An 8,960-nucleotide genomic window follows, 5' to 3' on the forward strand; every position below is an offset into this window, starting at 1 on the left:
ATTGGTACTTCATTCCTTTTTTTGTTGTTGTTTAATTCCTTGTTATGGCAGGATATTATGCTATTGGATGGGTGTTCCACATTTTGCTTATTGATTCATCAGTTCTGAGAAGGCTTCTGCGGCCAGCTCTGAGAGCAGCAGGGGAGACTGCCGCGGCTGCGGATGTCTGCCAAGGCGCTGGGGGAGAGGGAACGTGGCATTTCCCATGTGCCCCAAATTTTCATCCCGCTAATAGAGGACTGATGTATTTGCAATGACTGCCCAATTCTCAGTGTGATTCAAGAAGTTTGACAACCTGATAAAATGTACACTTGAGGAAATGTGGTAGTTAATCGGATATCTTTTAAGAGATGTCCAAATATGTGCAGGATCCTAAGACATCAGAGTGAGAAGGGTGGGCAGAGACCACTGATCTCTCCTCTTTGTTTCTTTCTGAAAAACAAAAAATCAGTGCCGCCTACAGCTTTTCTAAAATTACATCGTTTCTCTTTGCACAATAGCCTGGGGCCTTCTGAACACTAGGAGAATGCCTAGAAAGCCTTACTGCACGGAGAGACGGATATAGATGTGCTGGGAAATGCCGAGGCAAGTGAACAGAGAGGAAAAGAAAGGTTGGCTTCCTTCCTGATGGCTTTCCACTTCCCGCCTCAGCGTTCTGTGAGACTCTGAGAATCCTTGCAATGCTAGCGCAAGTGAACTTCTATCATCTGCAGCAAGAGGCCAGAAACTCGCGGGACAATTTTCTCCAGCCCCAATTGTTCAGGATCCCTCCTTAGACTCAAGTATGTTTATCCACATGACCCCCGGGGACAGGGATTCAGATACATAATCAGAGATGCTTGTTTATCAGTGGCATGTAGAAAATGTTGTTTATCCATTTACAAGATCCAGAAATCCTGCTCAAATATCCACGTATCCCTCTCTGGGCATTCTTAACATTCCCTTGGAAGGCTTCTGATGCATAGAAATTTCAGAATATTTGGATGGAGGAAAGGGAATATAATGTAAATTTGTGGTTTGAAGAGGTAAACTACAAGTTAAGCCAAGGGTGAAAATTAGCTACTGATTTGGAAATGCAAAACATTAAACAATTGGGAATATATTGAGAAAAGTGATCTACATATAAAAAGCCTCAATACAATTGGCCTCAAAGCAAATCCTGTAAAGTGATCCTGGTTGTGCGCCTCTGGTCAAAATAAGAGGTAAATAAAGACGCGTAGAAAGATGCACTGACCTCTTAAAAACCGCACGGAAAACGGTGAAAAGAAACAAAAGTATATTAAAAAGAAATACTTCTCATTTTAACGCTAACAAACTTGATTTTATTTTGCTCTCAGCATTTTCAAATGAGGGTGGGAGTAGCGCAAAACCTAGGCAAAAAAAAAAAAACACAAAACACCCCACATATAAGCCTTCTTCCCCTCTTTGAGAAAAGAATCAGTACTGACACTATGCAAACACCTGCTACCTGGCGCCCAGCCAGCTTGCTAATCAACCCTGTATTTCAGCCCAATTAGCTAAGCACGCGTCATCCAAAATGCGTTAATTATTCCTAGTGATTTCCCAAAGCTTCGGACAGGATTATACAGGGAAAGGTGGACACAACCTTCTTTCACAAGGATCTTTTACTAAGGAAAGCCCATTGCATGCAATTCTTGAAAATCCCAGGGACACCCCTGAAAACGCATAATGTCAAAGCTAAAAGGAACCTTCGAAGGTCTCATTATGCAGGCCCCTCATCAAAGGGCGAAACCAGGGTGCTCCACACAGCCTCCAGTAATCTATGAGCAGAGAGAAGACGAATATATAAAAAAACCAACATTTAAATGACTCACTTTTTCAGACCCTTTGCAGACACAGAAAATAATTGTCATGGATTTTTTGCAAATGAAGTAAGAATTCACTTTCTACCTTGGTTTACCGGGTACAAGGAGGCAGAATTAGAGGAGGCAGAAACTGATCATTTCAAATCCTTGCCTGCCATTACTTCTCAGGAGCATTCTTGTGCTTCAGTGTCTCCATCTGTAAAATAGGGAGCAAGGGACTTTGTCAGTTAGGTACAAGGACATCATGACCGCAAGCATAGGCAGCTTTCTGCCTGTCTTTGCCCTGGATATGATTGTGCCTTTTGTGGGAGGACGTGGCTGTTCTTTTCTGATGTCAAGTCCCAGAGATTAGTAATATGCTTCAAAATAGCCTAATTTTTCTTCCTAACATAAAGGGATGTAATGTCAGATAATGACAGCCAAACACTTAGAATAAGACACACACTTGATATGTTATTCTTTTTTTCTTCTCTGAATATTAATAGTAGCTGCCATTTACTGAGTTCCTAGGAATGGAAGACATTGGGTGAAGTGCATCCCCTCCTTTATTTCATTGAATCCTCCCAGCCACCTTCCGGGGGAGATTCTAGAATTATTTACAGATGAGGACAGTATAGCAGACAGAGGTGAAGTGACCTGCTCACATCGCCTGAGAGGCAGAATTGGTTGAAGTTTTTTCAAAATTTGCAATTTGCTTTCCTGCAGTCAACATAAAACTTTTGCGATCTCTAAAGTATGACATCTTCATAATGCATTGACACAGAATATTGGCTCAGCGATCTTCAAGATGTGCAGAATGTTAGAGTTACATCCCAAACTACATGAAGATTCATTGAGGTTCAGGGTTTATGCCTAATGAAGAAGGAAAAATGAGTCTCACATTTATTCATTCCATATATACTAGGCTACCGGCATGCCCGGTGTACATTTGTGAGGCTCTCCTGTGTCCTCTCACTTAATGACCAAAAGAGCCACGTAAGATGTCATCGTTCACATCTGGCAGATGAAGAAATAGGATCCGAGTTCATGGAACTTGCCTGAGGTCATAGAGGCAAGTTACAGCAAGTAAGAGGCAAAGTGATTTGAACCCAGATTTCTGACTCCAAGTTCATGTTCTTTCCACGATGCCCCATTACTTCTCATACACCCGAATTAGCTCCACATAATCCACTGTGTGCCCCCCACCGCACTGCCTATACACACTAGGTACTTAATCCACTGGCTGCTTGAATAGAAAATGAAAAGTTACGGATGATATAGGCAGGGTTGGAAGTACATTACAGGTTTCGAATTACCTTTAGAGTCACAACAACACTGTGAGGTTGGTTCAATTACTTTACTTTTACAAATAAAGAAAGGAAGGCTTCCAGAGGTCCAGTAACTTCCCCAAGGCCATCCTGCTAGGAAGTAATTATCTCTTCTGCCAGGTTCTGGCTCTTAACTTTTTGTATTCTATGCAAATTCTGAAAAGGTATCTGGATAGCCAGGAGGGTGTGCAGGCTGCGAATACAAAAGGTGTAGTTCTGCTCTCGGCTGTGTGGGGCAGGGAGGGGACAGGGAGGGGACAAGGCCGGAGGCACAGCTAACACAGCACCCAGAAGTCAGTCAAACCAAAGTTCCGCAAAGATGCCTCAGTGTCAGGACAGATTCTTTGTGCAACCTTGCACCAGCCACAGGTGGTGGTCCTACCCAACCGCACTCATTTCTGTGGCCTTCATTGTAACTTCAGCAAAGAGAAGTTAGAGGAGCAGAGGATATGTGTCTTCAAGTCCACGTGCATTTCATCAAAAGGCACAAGGAAAGTTGCTCCCCAAGTAACAGACTGGTGGCAGAGAGTGCCTGCAATTCAGAAACTCACTCATTTGAGGTTATTCCCCTTTGCATTTCTATGACTTCCTTCAATTCCATTCTTGTCCTTCCATGATTTTCATGGAAAATTTCATTGTGGAGAAAGCCAGATATGGGCAAAGCACTGGTCTTATTCATGAACACCGGCCAGACAGTCAACACAGCCAGAGGAGAGAGGTGGTTTCTGGATCTCAATTGGCAAAGACAAATTGATCAAAGTGTTGGATTTATACAAATAGAACAAATGTTTGTTATACAAATATAACAACTCGCCAGCTTTTCATAGTACTTTCCCCAAGGGTTTTGGGTTGGAAAGTCAATTCATTCTGTTGCTTGATTGCTTTAGACTATTACAAATTGTTCCCTTGGGAAGAGCATGAAATGAGTTATAATCTTTTGTCTTTCATCTGAGCTACATAAAAATCACTGTTCTAGTGAACGAGCCACAGATCTGCCCCTGATTTCACTCACGATTCCTCAATTAGTTGAGTATTGCCATTTCAGCTGCTGAGACTCAACAGATGGAGGCCGCCCTCGGAAGAGGCCGAGGGACCATGGAGGCTCGTAAATGATAGCACTACCCTTCTAACATCTGGATGGGCACTTAGCTCCTAACTCTTATGAGGCCCGGCTTCCCTTGGCTCTCTGGCCAGGAACCAACACGACTCTGTGCCTTCTGGAAAGCAGAGCCGTTCGATGGGCTCTAGTAACTCTCTTCCACTGGCTGGTCATGGACACTTCTGTTCTCTTAGCTACAAGAACGACTTGCATACCTAACCACTCCCACTGCGTGACCAACTCATAACTCTGTGTATATGATCCGCTTGTGCTCACTGTCTACATGGAGCTTCACATGCCAAATAACGAGACAGCACATCCATCTTTGCCCAGAGAGACTAGGATCAGGGTCTGAGGTCTGCATAGCCCTTCGGGTAGTTTAGGCTGCACAGAAGGAAGGGTTCTTCTCTCTATTTAACCTGTCTTACATTCCTCCCATGGGACAGCAGAAGGCTCACTTAAAACTTTTTAAATTTTCAATTAATTTTTAAGTGTACACTTCAGTGAGTTTTTCATACATTGACGGAGTTGTACACTCACCACCACAATTCAATTTTAGAACCTCTCTGTCACCCCTGAAATGTCACTTATGCCCATTCGCTGTCATTCCCTGTTCCCACCCCCAGGAAGCCATGAACATGCTTTTCTTTCTCTATGGATTTGCTGTTTCTAAACATTTCATATCAATGGAATCAGATAACAAACATATGGTCTTTTCTGACTGGTTCCCTTCACTTAATATAATATTTTATGGCTGTAGCATATATATATCATAGTCTATTTCTTTTCATTGCTGAATAGTCTTTGAAAGCTATTTTTTAGCCCCTCCTCCCCAACCCCCTAAAATAAAAAAGTACCAGATGTGAGGCCCTGCACAATCCAGCTGCTGCTCACTTCTCTGAACTCATCTCTTAACAACTCCCGAGGCCCTCTCATTCCCCATGCTGCAAGCATTGTGGCCTTCTTTTAGATCCTCAAATGTGTCATTATCTAGTCAACTGCAGTGCTGTGGAAAAGGCTGTCCCCTTACCCTAAACACCACCCCCTCCAACAGGCTCCCACGCATTTCACTTGGTTAATTTCTACTCATCCTTCAGATCTGTTTAAAACACATTCCCTCATTAAAGCTTTCCCTGACCCTTTGGACTGGGTCCTAATTTTCTCTTACGTGCTCTCTTAGCATCTCCGCCAGAGCCCTTATCATATATGTAATTAGTTCGTGACATACGTAATTACTTCTTCAATGCGCATCCTGTCCTCTCCCCAACCCCTACTCCACGTCTACCTTGACCCCGCCCCCCACTCCAGAGCTGTAAATGCCACAAGGGCTGGCACCTTGTCTGTTTAGGTTGCCACTAGCCCAGAACCAGGCCCATAGTGGGTGCATAGTAAATAGTCGCTTTTGCTTACCTGCCTGCCTACCTGCTTGAGGCCTTGCCTTTGCTGCTGCAGATACTAGAGCATCTCTCTCCCTGTCCAACTCTCTCAGTGCAGCAGGGGGAATCTGTACTTTATATGCTACGGAGTTTCCTAAATGTGTCAGTCTGCAAAGGTGTGCTGTTTTCAACTGATACCATCAACAGGTTGAAGGGAAACTCAACCTGACAGCTAGAATGTAGTCGCTACAAAGTGCTTGGGAGGCCAGCTACATGGCGTGGAATGGAGGGAATGTGGCTATGTGCTGAGAACTTCTGTACACTTCTCAACTTTTCAAGTAGCTCCCGGGGAAGACCTGGGGGCAACCTTGTTCGCCGAGGTGCTCACTAACACTTTCATGTAATGCCAATTCCACCGTGCTGAGCGGCACTTTGACTGGCTGTTTGTTTGACTCTGTTTTCAACACCTCTCTTGAAAATATGACATATGTCAGAATGAATCCAAGTAGCCTTCCAGCCAGCTTTCCCGGCCACACAAAGCTCTCCACCCATTGGGCACACTGAAAGACACTTGATGCTGTTTGAGAACACTCCTCTTAATCTGCTGATAACCTTTTCTGTCTGCCTGGCAAGTCATAAGGAAATGTTTCTTTTCATTTGGGCCCGTTTAAAATTAAACAACCAAACACCCATCAACTGTTTAAAATGTGTTTCTTTGTACTTGTGAGTCTTTACTTTTGAGTCTTGGCAGGAGATTCTTAAGGGCAAATGGACTAAGTGAATGAATGCCAATCACAGCAACAGTGGCAGAGAGTAATAATTTAATTTAACAAGCAGTTATTGAGTGCTTACGTTGTGCGGGGCCCTGCGTGCAGTCCACGGGGGATAGAGATGAATAAACTGCAGTTTCCACCCTCTAGGAGCTCATGATCTGGAAGAGGAGACAGACAGGCACATAAATAATGCTAATAAGGACGATGCTGGGAAACACTGGGATAGAAGTGCAAGCAAAGGGCTTTGGGAGTAAGGGAAGGGGAAACTAATTTTAACTGAGAACATCAGAAGAGCTTTCTTGGCAGAGGAGGGGATAAATATGACACACTGTTTTATTCTAACAACTTCAGAATAAAAGAATGCCATCAAAACCTTAGACTATTCCGCCTGCATCCAGATGGTGCCTCAGACGCCCAAGATCCACTTTAATATAGTTAATTGGTCCCAGGTGAGAAAGGTAATGGCAACTCCTTAGGGCCCAACAAACCCCAGAATGAGCAGTTTGGCTTCACCCATCAGGACAAAGATCCAGCTCCGACCCCCTGATGCCCAACCACCAGCCAAATAGTCAACACAATCTGTAAGATGTGGCACTGGTCCCCTGTTGCTAAACAGAAGTCACCTCCTCCTTTAACAATAAATATTTTATTTACTTATTTTTAAGAGAAGGGAAGGGAGGGAGAGAAACATCAATGCGTGGTTGCCTCTCATGCCCCCCCCCTACCAGGGGAATTTGGCCCACAACCCAGGCATGTGCCCTGACTAGGAATTGAACCGGTGACCCTTTGGTTCATAGGCCGACACTCAATCCACTGAACCACACCAGCCAGGGCACCTCCTCCTTTTAAAACTGCCTTAAACCCACCTGAGGTTGAGGCTATTCACAAGTAAAGGAGTTTGCTCTCCAGGCTGGGGACAACCTGCTTCTAAGGTATTTGTGGTCTCAGGTACAAATATGACTTCACCCCATATATACCTGACCTTGGAAAAGGTCAGAAATTCATCAGGGGCATCTGCATTTTAACAAGAATCCAAATCTTTACCAGTTAGAGAATGGAGGTATGCTAGGGTCTGTGGCTGGGCTTTACCCAAACCTTGGGTGACTGCCTGCCTGTTTGGTCTGAGGTAGAAAATAGTTTGCAGCTTGGTGTGAAAGGGTAGTTGGCCCATTTAGAAAAAAAACCTTTAAAGGTTTAAGGATGAAAGCCCTTGACAAGCTGGGACCGATGGCTAATCAACATTTCAAAGTGGTGGATAACAGGTAATAAATACTGTAAATCCCAGAGCCCCAGGATGTGACCTCTGAGTAACACTCACTTCCTGTACTTTTCTATACATGGGTTCTGGAATCTAGGGGGACTCAAGGCTAAATCAGTGGCTATACCACTTGCTAACTAGATATATGAATTGGGGCAAGTCACAAACTGAGTGTCACATTGCTCATCTGTAAGCTGGGCCCCAAGGACTGATAACTCACAGAATTGTTGGTAGGATTAATTACCGAGCTAACACACGTACAGAGCCTGGCACAGCGCTTGGTGTATAACAGAAATGAAATGTGACTCCCCCATTCTTTCTTGTTTTGTGTATAGAAAGTGTCACTTCTTCTACCCTGTTTGCCTCTTTCCCCTCGATCCTTTCTAAAACTAGCCATTATAAGATAGTGAAGCATAATTTTAACATTTTCTGTGGTTACTCATTGAAGTTCCCTCCATTTAAAAAGCAGATTGGTTTAAGTTTTTTCCCCTCTAAAGTGCTTATTTTGTGAGGAGGCCTGCAAAAATTTCCCTCTAGAGGTCATGAGTTCTCAACAATAACAAAAAGTTTCCCACTTCCAGTTTAAATAAAGGAATTATGGGGGGGATTCTGCCAGTGGCTAAGGGAGCTACTGTGGGGTGGGGGTACCAGATTTTCTCAGAACCCCATGATTCATCTCTTGGAAGTTCTGCTTGTTTTACCTGTATTCAATACCTGTGCTCCATGCCTACCACACCCTATTTAATTATTTTATCTTATTTTATTTTTTTGTCATATGAAGGTCAAACAGTAGAGGTACTGTGTTCTCTAGGCCAGAGGTATCCAAGCAGAGAATATTGAAAAGGGACATGAGATATGCCCAAGTGATCAGTCATCCCTGTGGTCCAGGCTCAGGGGAAGTGGATGTGAGACAGGCAGCAGTAAGGGAGGTGGGATGGGGGGAGGTAAGAAAAGCCTCATCGGCAGACCTGTTCACTTGTTTCTCCAGTCCCCTGGCTTTAGATAGTATCTACCAGGTGTGAAAAAGTAGAGACATTTATTGAAGAAGATACAAGAAACACTGTACCTAGGACAATGATGCCTCAGTCCCCTTCAAAGCGGGCACCTTGGGACCTCACACAGTTCTCCCAATCGGCATCAGCTGCCCCATTGTATTTTCCTGACTGTCATCGATGGTCTGAAATCTCTTCCCTTTCAAAGGTGATTTTAGTTTTGGGAAAAGCCAGAAGTCCCAGGATGCCAAATCTGGGCTGTAGGGGGGCTGAGTCACCTCAGTGATTTGATGTTTCGCAAAAAAAACCCTCTGCATGAGACAGGAGGC

At 44.0% G+C, this 8,960-nt stretch overlaps 1 long non-coding RNA gene across 1 annotated transcript; it reads right to left on the minus strand.

The window, feature by feature from the left end:
• Positions 1 to 1,416: 1,416 nt before the first annotated feature.
• Positions 1,417 to 8,758, minus strand: LOC123479230 (uncharacterized). The gene is made up of 5 exons (XR_006654774.2): positions 8,706 to 8,758; positions 6,461 to 6,539; positions 3,685 to 3,864; positions 1,912 to 2,022; positions 1,417 to 1,781 (listed from the first exon to the last, which is right to left on the minus strand). It is a non-coding gene; the product is annotated as an uncharacterized lncRNA (long non-coding RNA).
• Positions 8,759 to 8,960: the final 202 nt, after the last annotated feature.

This window comes from Desmodus rotundus, chromosome X, assembly GCF_022682495.2.
Source record: "Desmodus rotundus isolate HL8 chromosome X, HLdesRot8A.1, whole genome shotgun sequence".
Lineage (NCBI taxonomy): Eukaryota > Metazoa > Chordata > Mammalia > Chiroptera > Phyllostomidae > Desmodus > Desmodus rotundus.